The sequence below is a fragment of the Cryptomeria japonica genome, chromosome 11 (genome assembly GCF_030272615.1).
Source record: "Cryptomeria japonica chromosome 11, Sugi_1.0, whole genome shotgun sequence".
NCBI classification, from domain to species: Eukaryota; Viridiplantae; Streptophyta; class Pinopsida; order Cupressales; family Cupressaceae; genus Cryptomeria; species Cryptomeria japonica.
In genome coordinates this window covers 422,282,924-422,303,816 of record NC_081415.1, presented here as the reverse complement: position 1 = coordinate 422,303,816, position 20,893 = coordinate 422,282,924, and the positions used below count along the sequence as shown (strand labels likewise).

Here is a 20,893-nt window from a genome sequence, read left to right as displayed (position 1 = left end):
TTAAAGAGAAATTTAAAATATTCACAGAATCGTCAGAGTATATCAAGAACTTGAAGTAGGTATGGAAACACAAATTCAATCATATTATTCATCCAGGAAAGTTCCAAAGCAACATCTGGTCTGATCAAGTCATAGCATATGAACAAGCATGAAGTAAAGCATTCTTTCTTTCCCTATAGTTCCAAATTGCAAAAGTAAGTCCCATTTCAATGCCCCAATCCAAAATGAAAATTCAAAATATACTTTAGCCTGTGAGAGGGAACAACCAACTATATGTTTTACCAATTGTATACCTGTTCCACAAAATACACCAGCAATTCCTCTACAAGTTCATGATCACCCGATTGAGAACTAGTTTCCATTGCATCCTTGTAAAGATTATCCTTTTTAGACAATGCAATATGTTAGCACATAATTTTTCTATAATTTTCTTTAAAATGCTATTTTTCTATAATCTCCTTAATTGTGCTCTTAAAAATGTTATTTTCTATAATTTCCTTAATTATGCTCTTAAAATGCTATTGGAGGTGCTGGTAAAGAAAGGGGAAGAAGTTGAGCATACATATTCTGTAAACAAAATAGGCACATATTTATTTGAATTTTTAAAAACCGTCAGTAGAGTAGAACAAGTGCTCCTTGAGGCTCAATTAAGCAAAATGCATACCTGTTGAGCAACAAGATCTTTCTCTTCTTGGACAACCTCTAACTTGTTCCACAAAATACCTGTTCCACAAATACACTAGCAATTCCTCTACAAGTTCACGATCACCCGATTGAGAACTAGTTTCCATTGCATCCTTGTAAAGATTATCCTTTTTAGATAGTGCAATATGTTAGCACATAATTTTTCTATAATTTCCTTAAAAATTCTATTTTTCTATCATTTCCTTAATTATACTCTTAAAATTGAAATTTTCTATAATTTCCTTATTTATGCTCTTAAAATTCTATTGGAGATGTTGGCAAAGCAAGGGGAAGAAGTTGAGCATACATATTCCGTAAACAAAATAGGCACATATTTATTTGAATTTTTAAAAACTGTTAGTAGAGTAGAACAAGTGCTCCTTGAAGCTCAATTAAGCAAAATGCATACCTGTTGAGCAACAAGATCTTTCTCTTCTTTCTCCTTGGATTTATCTTCTTGGACAACCTCTAACTTGTTCCACAAAATACACCAACAATTCCTCTACAAGTTCATGATCACCCGTTTGAGAACTAGTTTCCATTGCATCCTTGTAAAGTTTATCCTTTTTAGACAGTGCAATATGTTAGAACATAATTTTTCTATAATTTCCTTAAAATGTTATTTTTTTATAATTTCCTTAATTATTCTCTTAAAAATGCTATTTTCTATAACTTCCTTAATTATGCTCTTAAAATGCTATTGGAGGTGTTGGCAAAGCAAGGGGAAGAATCTAAGCATACATATTCTGTAAACAAAATAGGCACATATTTATTTGAATTTTTAAACCGTCAGTAGAGTTTAACAAGTGCTCCTTGAGGCTCAATTAAGAAAAATGAATACCTATTGAGTAACAAGATCTTTCTCTTCTTTCTCCTTGGATTTCTCTTCTTGGAAAACCTCTAACTTGTCCTTAACAAGCTCATCAACTTTTGTCGTGTATTCTCGAATGAACTTTAAAAAAGAAATTTTTTGAATATTAGCTATTTAATTCTACAGAAGATTAAAAATATTTATTAAAGAGAAATTTAAAATATTCACAGAATCATCAGAGTATATCAAGAACTTGAAGTAGGTATGGAAACACAAAGTCAATCATATTATTCATCTAGGCAAGTTCCAAAGCAACATCTGGTCTGATCAAGTCATAGCATATGAACAAGCATGAAGCAAAGCATTCTTTCTTGCTCTACAGTTCCAAATTGCAAAAGTAAGCCCCATTTCAATGCCCCAATCCAAAATGAAAATTCAAAATATACTTTAGCCTATGAGAGAGAACAACCAACTATATGTTTTACCAATTGTATACCTGTTCCACAAAATACACCAGCAATTCCTCTGCAAGTTCACGATCACCCGATTGAGAACTAGTTTCCATTGCATCCTTGTAAAGATTATCCTTTTTAGACAGTGCAATATGTTAGCACATAATTTTTCTATAATTTCCTTAAAAATGCTATTTTCTATAATTTCCTTAATTATGCTCTTAAAAATGCTATTTTCTATAATTTCCTTAATTATGCTCTTAAAATGTTATTTGAGGTGTTGGCAAAGCAAGGGGAAGAAGTTGAGCATACATATTCTGTAAACAAAATAGGCACATATTTATTTGAATTTTTAAAAACCGTCAGTAGAGTAGAACAAGTACTCCTTGAGGCTCAATTAAGCAAAATGCATACCTGTTGAGCAACAAGATCTTTTTCTTCTTTCTCCTTAGATTTCTCTTCTTGGACAACCTCTAACTTGTTCCACAAAATACACAATCAATTCCTCTACAAGTTCACGATCACCTGATTGAGAACTAGTTTCCATTGCATCCTTGTAAAGATTATCCTTTTTATATAGTGCAATATGTTAGCACATAATTTTTCTATAATTTCCTTAAAAATGCTATTTTTCAATAATTTTCTTAATTATACTCTTAAAAAAACAATTTTCTATAATTTCCTTAATTATGCTCTTAAAATGCTATTGGAGATGGTGGCAAAGCAAGGGGAAGAAGTTGAGCATACATATTCTGTAAACAAAATAGGCACATATTTATTTGTATTTTTAAAAACCGTTAGTAGAGTAGAACAAGTGCTCCTTGAGGCTCAATTAAGCAAAATGCATACCTGTTGAGCAACAAGATCTTTCTCTTCTTTCTCCTTGGATTTGTCTTCTTGGACAACCTCTAACTTGTTCCACAAAATACACCAGCAATTTCTCTGCAAGTTCATGATCGCCCATTTGAGAACTAGTTTCCATTGCATCCTTGTAAAGATTATCATTTTTAGATAGTGCAATATGTTAGCACGTAATTTTTCTATAATTTCCTTAAAAATGTTATTTTTTTTATAATTTCCTTAATTATGCTCTTAAAATTCTATTGGAGGTGTTGGCAAAGCAAGGGGAAGAAGCTAAGCATACATATTTTGTAAACAAAATATGCACATATTTATTTGAATTTTTAAAAACCATCAGTAGAGTATAACAAGTGCTCCTTGAGGCTCAATTAAGCAAAATGCATACCTGTTGAGCAACAAGATCTTTCTCTAATTTCTCCTTGGATTTCTCTTCTTGGACAACCTCTAACTTGTCCTTAACAAGATCATCAACTTTTGTCGTGTATTCTCGAATGAACTTTGAAAAAGATTTTTTTTGAATATTAGCTATTTAATTCTGCAGAAGATTTAAAATGTTTATTAAAGAGAAATTTAAAATATTCACATAATCATCAGAGCATATCAATAACCTAAAAGTAGGTATGGAAACACAAAGCCAATAATATTATTCATCCAAGCAAGTTCCAGAGCCACATTTGGTCTGATCAAGTCATAGCATATGAACAAGCATGAAGCAAAGCATTCTTTCTTGCCCTGCAGTTCCAAATTACAAAAGTAAGCCCGATTTTGATGCCCCAATACAAAATGAAAATTCAAAATATACTTTAGCCTGTGAGAGAGAACAACCAACTATATGTTTTACCAATTGTATACCTATTCCACAAAATACACCAGCAATTCCTCTGCAAGTTCACGATCACCCGATTGAGGTGAGGAGGCCTGGCAAACAAGTTCTTGGGATTGATCAAAGTGCACAAGTAATTATCAGAAAGGGTAAAGCTCCCATGCATAACAAATCTTTTATTCAAATTGTATTAAATCCATTATCAATTTTTGTATCTTAAAGAAATCGTTAAAAATGATTGAAATTTCACATTAACGGTATAAGTTGTACCGATGAGGGCACTTAAACTAACAAAGACCAATTTTGCATTGGGATACCATATATCGATGAGAGAGCGTAACAAGATGGAGTTGTACTCATTGACAAAAGTTATACCAATCAAGTAGAAAAGTTAAGGAGAATTGATGCATCGACAAAAACTATACTGATATGACCCATCGGCATAGTAAAAACTAGCAGCAACAGTGGAGAATTGTCTTGCCGATAGCCGATGAGGGTATCGATAAGACTTATACCGATAAGAGTGGTGAAAAGAAAAGTCCATTGGTATAGCCAAAGTGATCGGTATGTGTTACTTTGAGCTACCCCGACGCTCAAAAAAAGCATCAGTGAAACATATATCGATGGAACATATTGTATCGAGAAGACTTTGCTTATCGGTATGTTTCATTTCGAATTACCCTGATACCCGATGAAGGAGCGGATTGATTGAGTGGAGTGAAGACACTATCGGGAAGACTCATGGCAATGAAGCCAGTTGCATCAGTATAACCAAAGAGATCGGTATGTGTTACTTTGAGCCACCCTGAAGCCCGAAGAAATCATCGATGAAACATATACCAATGGAACATACTTTATCGGGAAGACTTTGCTTATTGGTATGTTTCATTTCTAATTACACTGATACCTGATGAAGGAGCAGACTGATTGAGTAGAGTGAAGACACTATCAGGAAGACTCATGGCGATGAAGCCGGTTGCATCGGGAAGATCTATGTCAATGGTGAAGCCCGTCGGGGAAACAATGCCTATCGCGATAATCCTAAATGAGCTCACCCGACGCTCGATGAGAATATCAATTTGAGATATATCGATGAGGAGGAAAAGGAGTCATCATCTTAGGGTATCCCAATAAGAGAAAGTGAGATGTTAAAGAAGATAAAGGGTTGTTCAGAGAGCCCCAAAAGGGAAATATTCATCGGGGAGACATATGTCGATGATTCGTTGTCATATCAGAGTTCAAAACCAAATTTTTTAAAAGTCTTCTATTTAACACTTGTAGTAGATGCATCTATGGTTAGCACAAGGCAAATTTTATGAGAAGTTCATTATTGAAAAAGAATACGGCGGAACTAGAAATTGCCTTGTCTAAATATTGCGTTGGTGAAAGAAGAATACACAGATATAACACATTGCGCCTTTGAAAAGTAGAGAAGAGGATTGTAATTGCAGAAATGGAAGCTTCAAGTTCAATAGGAAAGAAGAGGGCAGCCAAGAGCCCTAACTCTAAGGCAAAGAAAGGAAAAACTGAAGAGGTGCCTCCAGTCAGGAAGTTAAACCAAGACATGATAGACCAAATGTAGGCACCCGACCCAAAATCCAGAAGGTCGAAGCAGCACCTGTCGGGGAGACCAATTAGAAGACAAGTACAGAGAGGTCAGAGATGTCTAGACCAAGGTAGGGGGACATGAACTATTTATGTTCCACTATTTGAGAAGGAGAAAGGAGATGCCACTCTGCAATCCTTGGATGACAAATTTAAGTAAGCTAATAGTCCCCAATATTTTTGTAAACATAATATTGGTAGAGGTTTTGGTGAGGAATTATATTTCGGTGAAGAGGTGCATTCAACTCCCAAATGGGGAAGAATTTATTAGGTTTTCTGCATGTACCATAAATGAGGTTTTCAATTTAGACCCCAGTCTTGATAAGCTCTTGTCCTTTGGGGAGTTGGAGGAAGAATGCCTCAGAATGGACACTACATATACCGGCTGGAAATTCGCCATTCATAAGAGGCAGGCAGGAAAATTAATAGAGGAAGATGGGCCACCATTCAGCATTGATTTGTTTAGAGACTACTTGCAGTACACATATATGTCATGTGGGAAAGTAGGAGGGGTGGAGGTGCCTAATCTGGCAAGCACTAGGCCACTGGTGTTAGCCTCTGATATACAAATGTATGAACCTAGGCCTTTTGACTATGCATCATATTTGGTGGAGGATACTCATCCCAATTTTAAATTTTATTCACTATTGATGCATCTAGTGTTATTTTATGGATATGTAAAGGGTTTTTGGTCCGAGGGCCTGAAAATAAATACCAAGAACAGGGAAGGTGAGGAGCAGCCCGTCTAGTTGTGGACATCTCTTTGGGATTCTCGATTTATGAGGTCCAACTATATTAAGTTTGAAGAACTTATTGTGATGACATTGTACCAAGTGTATGGGATTTCATGTGAAGGGTCTATCTCTGACGAGATCAAGAGGTTCCTAAGACCCAGGGATTATGATGAAATACACATTGTTGATCATAACTAGGGGGACTGGTTTGTGAATAAGGATTTTACATGTTTTAGAGTATATAGATTTGAGGGGAGCCCCTGCATGCTACCAAAACTAGTACCAGACATAATAGCTTATCTAGAGATTGTGAGGAAACTAAGTGTGTCCAATGCTAAACATGTTGCAGATATGCATAAGCAAGCCTTCTTGCATGGGACACTGAGTTTTGGTGATTTCACCATAGTGTCAACCAAAGCTTATGAAATAATTGATAAGAATCTGATAGAAGAATACAACTTGTATGAGAATTATGCTAGGAAAAACTATGATCCTAAAGGATACATTCAATCTTGCAAGAAGAGCCAAAACTTGGGAGGTTATCTGCGAGTCAATATTGAGGCTAACGATATCTTCAGGAACATGGAGGATGCAGAGGCCAAAGAGGTAATTGATCAACTAAATAATGAACTGGCAGAAAAGAGATAGAGACTCAAGGAAATTGAAACCAAGGAGGAGGAGGAAGAAAGTGAATCTGATGAGAATGTAGTTGTCTCTAGATGGCAAGTACCAGAGAAGGAAGAAGAGCCAGACATGCAGGGCCAAATAGAGACAATATTAGAAGTTCATGTTGTTGGCAAATGCACACTCCAATGAGACATTGTAGGTGATTGAAGGTTTTGTCATTGATGGCAACCTTACAATCCTATGACACTGGCAATGCAATCCACTGACACCAACAAAGTCAGATTCTACACCGGCACACAAACCACCAACACCAGCAGTGAAACGAAGCATACCGGCACAAAAGCCGACAGGAATTTTGTTTGTAATTTATTTTGTTTATTATTGTAAAATCATTGTAAGCCAACTTAGCAAATTGTAAAATGACTCATATATATAAAAGATCATTGTAGAACAAGTAAGTAAGTATGAAGGAATGTAATTAGGCGAAATAAGGCAGACCTATTATGTGAATTATAGGTTAAGGGTTTATGTATGAAGCAGAGCTATAAACTGGTACTGGATCTAGCATAGTAGATGTTATTTTAAAGTAGTACAAGACATTGGATTTATATAATCCATTTTGTAAGTTAGTGAGACTTCCCATTTTGTAATTGAGCAGTGAGCTGTAGGCACTTGGCCTTCCTTCATGTGCAGGCCCCTCTTGTAGAAGTAATATTCTCTTATTGGCCAGTAAGTGAATATTGTGGGTCACAAATCCCACCGAGGTTTCCTCATTAAACTACTGTGTTATGGTGTGTTTCTCATGTGGTTGTTGTTATCTTTGCTTACTGCATTATTTCTTGTTTACCGGTATACAATATTAATATGTTTTACATGTTTTAAGTCAATAAAATACTACAACCAGTTAGATACTGATTCACCCCCCCCCCTCTCAGTATCTGTGGGAATCCTAACAATTGGTATCAAAGTCTGGTCCTCTATTTTTAGAAGCCTAACAGCTTGAGCAAGATCTTGACACCGGTAGAGATGGAAAACTTGATGAAGCAATTAGAAGGAGCTCTCTCAGACTATGATGCAGAAAAATTGAAAAATATCAAACTTGAAGATGATCTAAAAGTTGCACAGGATATTATTCAAGCACTTCAAGAAAATCTTACCATTTCAAGAAACAAAAGAAGAGAACTTTGTGAAAAGATGCAAAATGAGAATGATGAAAAGGAAACTCTTAGTGATCTGATGAATAAGCTTAAACAAGAAAACATGAAAACAAAGAATGAGATGCAGGACATGACTATGAGATTTTGTAAAGAAATTGAAGATAGAAAGAAGATTGAAGAAGACTTGACTAGAAGACTGAATGATGCTGCAAATGAAAACATGAGACTTAGTTATGAAAATTATATGTTGAAGACATATCTGATGCATGCACAGAATGACTCAAATGAACTCATGAGACAAAAAGGTATCTTGGAAGGAGAACTGGCTGCTGCAAATCAACATAAAGAAAAATTCGAGAAAAGCTCAGAAGAACTTGGTGACTTGTTGAAAAATCAGAAACCTAATGGTGACACTAATGGTCTTGGCTTTGAAGCTGGTGAAAGCTTTAATACTGCAAACACATAGGATCAAGGCAAACCGGTAAGACAACCTACTGCTTATAAATTTAATGGAAAATGCTTTAACTATAACAAATATGGTCATAGAGAAAATCAATGTAGATCTAGAAATTATCAAAATACCAATACACCCACTGGTCAATGTTCAAAATGCAACAAAATTGGTCATAATTCTGAAAATTGCAGAATGAATGTGAGATGTTATGTTTGTGGAAGATTTGGACACTTATCTAATCAATGCAGAACACAAACCGGCATAGGTTATGGGAAAGCTATTCAGAAAAATAATGTGACTTGTTATGCCTATAACAAAATTGGACATATTGCTAAATTTTGTAGAAGCAAGTCCTCACTAGTAAATAACAATGGTGCTAGTTTGAAAGGTAAAGAAAAGGTTGAAGAAGTAAAGCAGGAATTCTCAAAACAATGGATCAGGAAATCAGAACTAAATGTTGATAGGAATACTCCTCCACCGATAGAACAGAGTAACACTCCACCGGCAGAAGAAAGTAACACTCCACCAGCAGGAGAGTCTTCATCTAACTAAAGAAAATTTCTTTGAGGGTTTGGCAATCAAATGTGAAACGTGCTGATATTCCCTCGATTGATGATGAGAAGTTGAAATTACTTCTATACTGGCAGATAAGTTAAGTGGTTACTTAATTGACAAGCATTAAATGTGGTGGTTGGCAAAATTAACATTATAAATCAATGTTTTGGCTCCATTCTACTTCATCGAGCATTCAAACATTTGAAGAGCACAAAAAATCCGAGCAAAGACATTTCAAGCAAAGTAGCAAAGCAATTCAGCAATCAATCATTCCTAAGGCAGAGAAAGGTATTTATAATCATGGCATCTTCTTTTGTACCTGAATTCATAACAAATCCTACTGTAGTCGAAGTAATCAAACGCCCTAGGCATGTATTTCAGTTAGTTCCTAAAATAGCTAAGAAGGATGATAATGTTGGTGCATTTTCTCAAATTCCCAAAGAAGTAGTTTTTTCAGAAGACCCTAGAATGTACATTCATTGTCACATAGAAGAATTAGGTGATGAGGAAATTAAGAACATGTATAAGACTATAATTTGTGATGATTCCGGTAATGTGAAACCTAAACACAAAATAATCGAAACCCTAGGATTCACTAAAATCCTTAGTATTCTGGAATTCCCTAAGGATGTTATAAGGATAGTTTTAAGCAGGGTTCATGGTGAATTTTTCTAGTTAGACTCAGTTCACAAAATAACTAAAGAGGCAGTAAAGGCTATGATAGGGTTACCCTCCACCGATAACAGACTTGATAAGACAAAGAAGGTCTCAAATGACCTAGTGACTAACCTAATAGGTTCAACATCTAACAAGAGATCTTTAAGAGTGAATGATGTAACCGACATCAATGTCAGATTCATTAGCATGATTTTAGGGTATAAAACAACACATGCAAATAGGTTAAACTCAGTTTCTAGTTTATGCATAAAGAGTGCTCATGATATGATCAAGGATAATGCAAAAATAGATGTGTGTGAATGGTTGAAGGATGAACCGATTGATAATATTGGAAAAATCAAGAAAGACAAAAAGGGGACATTTAGATTTGGTAACCTACTTGTCTATTTAATGCTGCACATAACAAAATAGGTTCCCGATATTGGCAACAAAAATCTAGGTTTTGACATACCGGTAGGAAAACAACTGTCTGATTTACTGCACAACATGGGTGAAAACAAAGAAAAGAATATAAATGAGTACTTGCAGGCATCAAAGGCCTGGATGAATACTAGAGTTAGACTTTCACAAGCAATTGTAGATAAGTATAAGGATGGCATATGCTTTGTTATTAAGAAGGATGAGATTTGGATGGAGGAAGTTATCCCAAGAACCATTTGGGTTACTGAAATGGGTTATGAGACTGATGACAACATAATTGAAACATATGCAAAAGCCCTTCTGGAAGCACCTAAGGAACAAAAAGAAGAGGTATTTGGCAGTGTTGAGACTATTGAGAATCAAATTCAAACAAAGAAAAGAGTAAAGAAGGTAGAAGAAACAGTAAGAAGAGGATCTAGGAAAGAAAAGGCTATCAAAGAAGATGTACTTAAACAAACCGGTATCACTGAAGATGAGTTACAAGCACAACAACCAGAAACTCACCTTTCACCGATACAACTTCTTCGGAAAGTGACATGCCAGCTGATTTAAAAGAGTTGTGAGGAAAAGAGAACCTTCACTGGTATCCACATCTTCGCCTAGAAGAACCAGACAAAAACAATAAGCAGTAAGGCCCTCGGCTAAGAAGACAACTCCAAAGAAGAAAAAGTTAACACCAAAGAAAAAGGCTCAACAAAACATTACTCCAATTGACAAACTACTAGATCAAATAACAGAGGATGGATAGCTGAAAAACATCAACAAATTATATGATACATTATCAGTTGATGACAAGGAGAAAGTTGAAAATAGTGTAATTCTACACTTGGATATCTATAAGAAATTCTTGATGCAAGTTGTAGATGAATTACCGGTAGAACTATTTAAGAGACTTGAAGCTAGAAGGCAAGTTGTTGTAGAGCTTGACAAGAAAATAAAAATTGAGAAACTACTTGTTGTTTATCATGTAAACTCACCAAAGGAGATAGATGATATGATCTCAGAGGCTAACTGGACAGTATTCTCAACTGCACACCGGCATGTAGCACTTATGGTTGGTAGAGTAAATGAGGTTGCAGAGGAAACTGCTAATGCATGTGACATATTCCTTGTTGAGAAAGAAAAGCAGGAAGAGTATAGAAATCCTAAACCTATCAAAGTATATCAGAAAGATAAGGATAAGGGTAAAGGCAAGGTTGGTGGACCTGCGAGCATAAAAATAAAAGACAACTTATCCCCACCGCCTCTGAATACTCCATCGGTAGTTACAACTGAAAGTCAACCGGCTAATGAGAGTATGGAGATACCACAAGAGCACACTAATCCAAACTCTGAGGTGTTAGACACAGTTGACATTGATACTCAGAAAGTTAACATTGTGGTAGATAAGGACACAACTAGAAAGACAAATATGGCTAGTGAGGCACCGGTAATAGATAATACAGAAGGTAAACCGATAGATGGTAACACAAAACAACAAGCACATCAATAGGATCCATCACAACAATAGGTTCACATAGAGTCAATACCACCGGCATCATCTGAGCAAGACAAACCTTTGCTTAAGGAAATGGAAACACAAACTGACCTACCAGAGGTCACCACAAGCAAGGATATTGCTCCCACCAGCGGGATACAGAGTGTTGGCACTTCAACTACAGGATTCAAATCAAATAATGTAACAGAAGTTCTTTTGAACTCCTTAAAGAAAATAACAAATTGTAGCTCACAAGCATACAAGGCTATAGATGATACAATTCCAATTCTGAAGATGATAGCTCCAAAATGTAATGTAGATAATAAAGATTCTTTGAGTCAACTTGGCACTTTATCTAAGTATATTACTGAAAACACTGTGATAGTTGAACAAATAAAAGAGGAAGAATTCAAGGAGAGATTAGAGAAGGAAAAACACAAATTCCTTGAGGAAGAAATAAAGAAGTGTACAAGGCAGTTTGACACACTTCTACCGGAATTATGTAGCACATTAAAGGAATTCAAAACTTTGTATAGAGATGCTTGTAAGACTAACTTTCTGACAGTTGATATAGACAAGAAGATCAGCAAGATACAGGAGGAAATAAATCAACTAGCAGACTATTTCATTAACTCATCTGATTCATTATCAGTTTTTGAGCAGAAGATAACAGGTTTTGAGGAAGAACTAGTTAAGCTGGAAAGAGAAAAGGAAAGAATAAAAGGTAAGGCTAAGGATCTTAAATGGAGACTAAGTCCACAACTGGACTACCTCACCACCTTAAGGAAAGAAATATCTAATGCCCTGGTTCAAGGATAGAAAACACCGGCAGAGCAAATGCAACACCTCACCGATACAGTTCACAGGACAGAGGCCGCAATAAAAGACAACAAAAAGTTCTTTGAGAGCTTGAATCTGGTTTTGGCAGATCTTTTTCAGATTGTAACCAACCGGTTACAAGGATGAAGCTGGAAACCACACTCAATTGACACTTTGACAACCTTTGTCATTGATGCCAAAGGGGGAGTAGTGGTATGAGAAAAATCAAATAACTTAAGGATCATCTGCTCAGGGGGAGCACACTTTTTTTGGTCTTCAATTTTTGGATACACTTCTGAATTTTTCTCATGAGTGTTTCCATCAATGCCAAAGGGGGAGATTGTTGGCAAATGCACACTCCAATGAGACATTGTAGGTGATTGAAGGTTTTGTCATTGATTGCAACCTTACAATCCTATGACACCAGCAAGGCAATCCACCGGCACCAGCAAAGTCAGATTCTACACCGGCACACAAACCACCGACACCGGCAGTGAAAGGAAGCATACTGGCACAGAAGCTGACAGGAATTTTGTTTGTAATTTATTTTGTTTATTATTGTAAAATCATTGTAAGCCAACTTGGCAAATTGTAAATTGACTCATATATATAAGAGATCATTGTAGAACAAGTAAGTAAGTATGAAGGAATGTAATTAGGCGAAATAAGGCAGACCTATTATGCGAATTATAGGTTAAGGGTTTATGTATGAAGCAGAGCTATAAACCGGTAGTGGATCTGGCATAGTAGATGCTATTTTGAAGCAGTACAAGACATTGGATTTATATAATCCATTTTGTAAGTCAGTGAGACTTCCCATTTTGTAATTGAGCAGTGAGCTCTAGGCACTTGGCCCCCTCTTGTAGCAGTAATATTCTCTTATTGGCTAGTAAGTGAATATTGTGGGTCACAAATCCCACCGAGGTTTTTCCCACACCGGCTTTCCTCATTAAACTACTGTGTTATGGTGTGTTTCTCATGTGGTTGTTGTTATCTTTGCTTACTGAATTATTTCTTGCTTACCGGTATACAATATTAATATGCTTTACATGTTTTAAGTCAAGAAAATACTACAACCGGTTAGATACTGATTCACCCCCCCCTCTCAGTATCTGTGGGAATCCTAACACATGCTGACTCTCGGTTAGAGGGGTTTTATGCTTTTGTTGTTGATGGTGTTTTTATTCATTCCAAAGAATTTAAAACATTCTTGTATAATTTTAAAGGGAAGAAATTGAGGGACTCTATTCCCAACATAATGCCTGATAATGAGGTTGAGTTGTTAAATAAATTAAAATAGGAAATTGATGCAAAGATAACCACAGTGACCCCTCAAAAGGGGAGGCAACTACTTACAGAGGCTGGGGTGATTTTGTTTCCCAGATGGGACCTCGGTGCTTCTTTTATCTTTGACAGTTTATTGCATTCAGAAAACAAGGAATTCAAATTGGATATACAAGGTGTAAATGATGTATTTATCGGTTCAAGATTTGATCAGGATGAGGAATCTTTGAGGTTATGGGCTTTGTACCCTCCCCACAAGAGACCAAATATTATTGATGTTGACAAGGCCTATGGCCATATGATGAAACTAAAAGTTGGTGAAATTGATCCAATTGTTTCTGTTGATATCAGAGTGGATATTTCAAAATTCAATAAAGCATAGATGGTCAGAGTAGTGAGGGAGAGGAACTAGTACAAGGCATTGTATGAAGAAATGCTAAGGAGAAGTGGGCAACAGGTGCCAATGGTTCTTACTCCGGATAGATATCAATGGAAGAAAAAATGCGAGGAGTTGTAGCAAGAAAATATAAGGATATTAAAACAAATGCAAAGTGTGAGGGCAGATACTGTTGGTGTATTACTAACTAAAAGATTTGAGGTTTTACAAGGCTTTCTAAAAGAATTTTGGACAGTGTTTCAAAAGAACATGGACAATGTAGTTTCACACAATAGAATTTCAAACAGATTGGGAACAAGGTTGCATGATAAAACAATGGCCAAAGCGGAAACCGAAGAAATTGAAAAAATAAAGAGGTGGTTGGCTAAACACAATAAATTTGATGAAGAATTAAAATTTGAATATTATGAATGCAAAGACACTGTTCAGCCTGATTTCCCAGAGTTAATTGATCAGAAGGGTGAGATAAAGGATAAAGATGTATGGATCTCAGAATGTCGTAGTCTTCTCAATGTCACCCTTGATATGGCCCAAATTGATGGAATTGAATTGAAAGAGATTGTGAAATAGATGGAAAAAAATTTCACGTTGGAAGTCATTGTCAGGGATATCATCCATGATGCAGACACATATAAGTCAGAGAAGTACTTGGAGCATATCCAGAAGTGCAGCAATATGTTGGGAGACTGGACCTGATGTCTAAGTTGGAGCCCAAAGTCATGTTTTTTTATGTTTTTATAATATGTTCATATTGTAAAGACAGTTTTTAGGAAGTTAGTTTTTAGTTATTTTTTGTTAGTTTTAGTTTTAATGAAAGGGTATGCCCTTTCAATTTCAAACTGAATCCTCATCTATAAATGGAGGATATTTTAGAACAAGTGGTGGAGATACCTCAAGTTTTATGATCTTATCAAGACAATTTTATACAACACTTATGCAGTTTGTTTTCTAGAAATATCAAAGTTGATGGATGATACATATTGAAATCAATTGGTTTGATTATCTATTTTCAATATAAATTTCAAGTGTTCTTCATTCTGAATGGTATATACTTTTCAATTGATTGATTAGTTCCATGTGATAAATCTATTTTATTAGATTGCGTCAATGTGTTATCTTGTGCTATTGTGATTGAGACTAATTTCCAGTTTGAGCATCAGTTTGAAAGGTTGGTTGGCAAGTTTCAAATTGTCTTATTGGTCTTTCAAAGCAAATTTAAAATTCAATAAGACTAACTACATTTTATATTTCAGTTACAATCCATATATATGTTTTTGATGTGATGGTATTGTTTTGAAAATAAATTATTAAAACTGTCTCCACGGTTATACGTAGGATCTTTTAATTTGAAATAGTATGAAATCAGTAAGGGATGAAGGCACTAGTCTATTGTTGATCTGATATAATTAAATCGGGTATTTTTAGAAGCAATCTTGATCAAGGAATCATACTTTTAATTTATATAGGCACAATTTCATAAACATTTATAAGTAAGCATTTCAAAATTTTCAGCAAGCAAAAAATATAACCAAATAGAATTCAAGAATCATTTGCCTCCTCGAAAATTCGCTATAGAAAAACCTTTAACCGAAATTCAAGAAGTTCATGTTTCTCAACCTAATTTAAATTGAAGATCATTAGAAAAATATTCAAGTGCTAAACTACATCCCACTTTAACTTAAATGAAATAACCAATAGAGAAGTTCCTCTCACCCTCTGAGCAAGCCCAATCTGATCAAAGTTATCGTACATATCCATAGATTCTCAAAGCCTATCATAAGATTCCTCTTCTACATTAATTTCATTCAAAGCCTCATTAATAGCAGCTACATTATTGCTCTGTACTGCAACCATGTACGGCTTCACAAGACGAAGATGTCCACCATGGATAACAAATACAACAAAACAAAAGATACTCATGAAATTTTTCCAAACCAAATAGCTGCTAAAGAGAACATCTAGAAAAACTAAATACCGAAGTGAAATACATCTCAGTAATCCTAAAAAAAGTAACATAATAAAAGAGTTTAGAGCCATACCTTATGCATGATTTCAACCACTCATGTGTGGTCTACCATAAGGGCAAGGACATTCAAGAGGTCATTAATAAGATCTGGGTGATCTTGCAAATAAAAGCGTACAACTTTGTAGTACAATTCAATATTTGCCACTTTAACTACAACATCTTTGAATTGGCGCATATGATCCCATGCCTCTGGAGAATGGTTCATGATAGTAGTGGCATCATTATCATATTCATCATCTTGAATATATAAATATGTAAGTTCCTTCCAGTGTTGCTGCTCATCACAAACACGAATATGAGTTCATCAAAGCGACCTCTATTTTGATAGTAATCACTGACCTCTTCCAAGACATCCACCTAGAACAAAAAATAAATGTCAGAACACAAAAAATATAAATTTCTCACCTTCACAGTTACACATAACACTGCAGATGAACCTTCCTAGATTATCATGAAAAAACAAACCACTTACTTGTGGTGTTGGTGTTCGTGTTGGCTCTGTTGGACCCTACAATTAAGATTCAATATACATTATTCAATAAGATTAACTGTGCAACATAATGAAATATTGAAAAGTGTGTTATCTTATTGAGCTTCACTTGATTTCGAGAATAGTTTAATATTCTCTACTTAACAAGGTCAACCACGTGAAGGTGGTAGATCATTTGGCCCCTCCCCCCCTAACATCACTCTAAATTCCCCGTTAACATCTAACATTCATTCATTGTTTCATTCATTAATAAAATATGGCATTCATTCATTATCACATAACGTTCAATAACACATAACATTCACTAGCACTCATTAACACACAACATTCATCAATATTAATTAACACATATCATTCATGAACATTCATTAACACATAAAAAATCAATCATTATGAAATAATGTAGATTACAACCATTTTTTTTTTGAAGCTATGAAAAGTCTAAGTGGAGCATTGTTTTCTTCATCATTTTCCCCCTCTTCAGTTGTTCTTCCCTCTGCTCGTGATCTTGATGTATGCCTAGTCCTCTTCTGAGGACGAGGACACTGATGCAAAGGGGGGTTCTCTACAATAACAAAGAAATGGGTTAAATTCAAATAATTTTTTATTTTTGTTACAAGTATTTCATTCATTTACAGATCATAACCAAGGCGCTTTTTACTTGATGGGGCCACATCATCTTCAAAATCATTTTGTCTAGACTCAACCTCAACATGCTGAACACCCTGTAGATCCTCTGGAGTTGAAATATGAAAGGTTACATTAATCAATACACCAATTGAAATTAAATATATTTAAAGGAATAACAGTGGTCCTCTTTACCTGACTGGGGGACATCACGTTCCTGATGTTGTCTACCCGGATCATGCTCCACTTGGTCACCACCGACTACATGCTCTAAAATATTAACAAAAAAGGTTACATTAATTTCTACACCAATTACAATTTAAGATGTCTATTTGTATTAATAATTACATTAAAAAAATTGAATATCAAATGAATACCTCCACTACAGGGATTCACATCCGGACCTTCATGTGGAGGTTGTGTTCCACGATTATCAGGCTGCATTCCAATGTCATGCACATTGTTATAATTGCTTGCTTAATTAAAACAAATAAATTCGCTTTATGTTGGAACTTAACATCAAATAGATTATTGGTAAGGTATTCAATTTGTAATTATTTTCATATAGCTTACTTACCTGTGTGACAGATGCACTAGAATCTCGTGTTTGCCCACTCAATTCTCGTAGTCAATCAACCATGGTTGTATAGCCTTACTGGTAGGCATTTTTCTTGTCATCTTTTGTGGGCGCTCTATTGAAATCAAAGCCCTACATTTTTGCTTAGTATCGTGAATTTTGCTTGTATTGTTTGATAAAAAAAAATTGATTTGCAATTTATAAATATTTTGATGCGATATTTCATTTATTGATTCTTACAATTCATGCGGCAAGTTTCATATAACCACCAAAGTTGAGTTTGTGTTGCCCGTGTTTTTATTGTCTTGCCTTGGTTTCCTTTGACGTGTCACTCAGTCTATGAAAATTTTGAAATATGTTAGATTATATAAATATAAAGAGTAATTAGTACATAATTGCATTCTTAATAGTATCACATACCTTCTTCTGGCATCTAGTGGTGTATTTCCTTTTTTCCTTTCAATTCTCTCCTTCGCATCCAAAATTAGGTCCTTCCACTTCCTCTTTGGAATCATGGGGGGGCGCTCATACTTTACGTTCTTCTCTAAATGTGTCTTGTACTGGTCCCTCACATACTTTAGATATGTGCCATCTTTTTCAAGGAGCTTGGTTTTGTCGAATGTGTCATTTTCGAACAACTTGGCCATATGGTTTGTGAGTTCATCTTTTAACCCGTTTTCTTGGTCATTCCACCTTTTAAGCAATAACAAACCTATTAGATTCGGAAATGACTTGAAGATACCTTTAATATAGTTCAAGAAATGGATCAAAGGAAAACTATTCTAGAAATGATGTGAAATAAAAATAGTGGATTAGGGTTAGTTCACATATGATGTTCCACCTTTTACGTATGGTGGGTTCAAACATCTGCAATGAAATGTCATTAATATTTTTATAAAAAAATATCATTTCCTGCAAAAAAAATCATGGGATAATTAGTCCAAAATGAGTGATCAGTAAATAAATTACAATTACACTATATATAATAATAATTTTAAAGTACCTGGAACCTTTTGTATCTTCAAGGGAATCAATTCTTTGTCACTCACCACCAATGTGGTCTGCAACGTTCCCGTACTAGCAGTACGGGAAGATCTAGGATGATATGTTATCACTAGTATTTGCCTCTGGCGCATCCTCATGTGCATCTCTTGTTGTAGAAAAATGAATCCACTATGAAATGCCCCCAAGAAAGAACACTTCAAGGGAAATAAACACATAACAAAAGAGAGAGCAAAAGAGGGATCTACCAACAGTGGGTGGGTCAACATAACAAGCAGTAGAGGACGTCTTCATGCTACCTGTTGCCGACATTGCAGTCGGCAATACAGATGGGGATAATTTTGAATGAGGTGGCCTTTCCACAAGAACATTGACATCACCTAAAGAATAATACATTAAATATATGAAAACTGCAAGAATTGTAAACAAGGATGAACCTTTATTAAGAGTTGTAAAGAAATATGAACCTTTATTAAGTGTTTGATGCTAATCTTAATGATACAACATTATGAAGGAGAATAAGGAAGGTAGGTTTTGATGCAGAACAAAGGTATGGAAATTTGTGACAAGAGGGCAGTGTAAGTGATAAACTAGTATAGTCCTTACAAAAGAGAGTCCATGGAATCTATTTATTTAGATTGCTTCAATGTGCTATCTCATGTTGTGAAACTTCACGTTGTCTTATTGGTCTTTGTAATGTCCCTACTTTGAAATATAATTTAATAATAGTAAATTAAAATACAAGTCATCAGATCAGATCAGATCAAATGAGATTTTCTAATTGTGCAACTGGGTGAATTCACAAAGCTGGTTCCCACTTTTGCCAACGAAGGAATTTGGCGAAAGTGGGAATTTCGGATTTGCCAGTGTTCGAGCGAAATACAAATGTTCGCTCGGACTACCCCTGGGAGTCCGAGCGAACCAAACTGTTCAGTTGGGTTCGCTCGAACATCGAGTGGGTTCACTCGAACATCGAGCGTGCCAAAATCAAGCTCACTTGTTCAAGCGAATGGGGGTTCGCTCGAACCCCTTTTGGTTCGAGCGAACCCAATCCGATCGAACTTGTGTTCGTTCGAACCCCAAAAATTAGAAGTTTCTCCCAAAAAATTTCAGAGTTCTGAAGAATTAATGACTTCGGAGCTCTGGTTCAATGCACAAATGAAATAATCTTGATAACCCAAAAATATTAGATGGTAGTACTCGAAGCAAGCTTTCCAACGAATATAATTTTGTAATATTTTGAATTTATTATGTTCTTGATTTTTTAATTTTATTAAAAATTGGTTTTTCACCGAACATGAACTTCTCTGTTCAACGCATTGGGAAAAATAAGAAACTAATTCAAAAAAATTCTGAAAAATATCTATGCCCTTGGTATTGATGTCTTCTTTCTAACAAAAAAAAAAAAATTGAATTTCGATTTATACAGAACAAGTTATGTGTTCAAACGTAAACCTATGTTTGAATTATGACTAGTCGGACTTCAAAACTTTATAAAATGAAAAATATTGAACATATTGCTATAAAACCAAATGCAAGCCCTGGATATTGATGTTACAAACCAAAATTCGAAAGAATTGAGTTTTTATCATTTATAGAAAAAAAGTTATGCGTTTCGGGAGGCACATCACTCTTAAAAAATGTAGTTTGTTGTAAAAAACTACTTTTCGAGGGAGATGGAAAATTTTAAAAAAAATCTTTCAAAAAAATTTGAAAAAAATGTATATAGAATCTACAAACAAAATGCTAGAAATCACTAATTTACATCATCTTCAAATTTTTAATAGTTTAAAAGTTATAGTTCTCGGAAGTTGAAGATTATTTTAAAAATGTACATCTCAGTGTCAAAAGTGGCAAAAAAGTGGGAACCATTATTGTGAGTTCACCCAACTAAATACTTTATTAACAGTTTAATAAACTATTATTACAATCATATATACACACAAAACTTATTATTATTCATTCTAAAGAGAGCAATAGTATAGACAGGGAAAGGCCTGTGTAAATAACAGTAGCATTAAAAAAGCAAGTTCACAAGTCCAAAGACGAAGTAGTTTTAATGTATAGAACATGGTCATCACCTGCACTACCTGCAATACTCTGATCATGTCCACCAAGTTGATGATGACACATGAAATTCTATAAAAACAACATGTACATATTTTAGTTAATGACATAAAAGAGTATAAAATATAAACCATTATTGAACTTTTGTTATAATTAAAGCTTTCATTACTACTTACTCTATTTTTTGTTGTTGCTTGCATCAATTGATTCACCCTATATTTAATCTCATCAGTCTGAGGGGTTGTGCATACCAAAGCAACAATCTC

At 35.0% G+C, this 20,893-nt stretch overlaps 1 pseudogene; it reads right to left on the bottom strand.

Moving 5' to 3' along the window:
• Nucleotides 1-510: 510 nt before the first annotated feature.
• LOC131073588 (clathrin heavy chain 1-like) lies at nt 511-16,069 on the bottom strand (annotated as a pseudogene).
• Between the last annotated feature and the right edge of the window lie 4,824 nt (nt 16,070-20,893).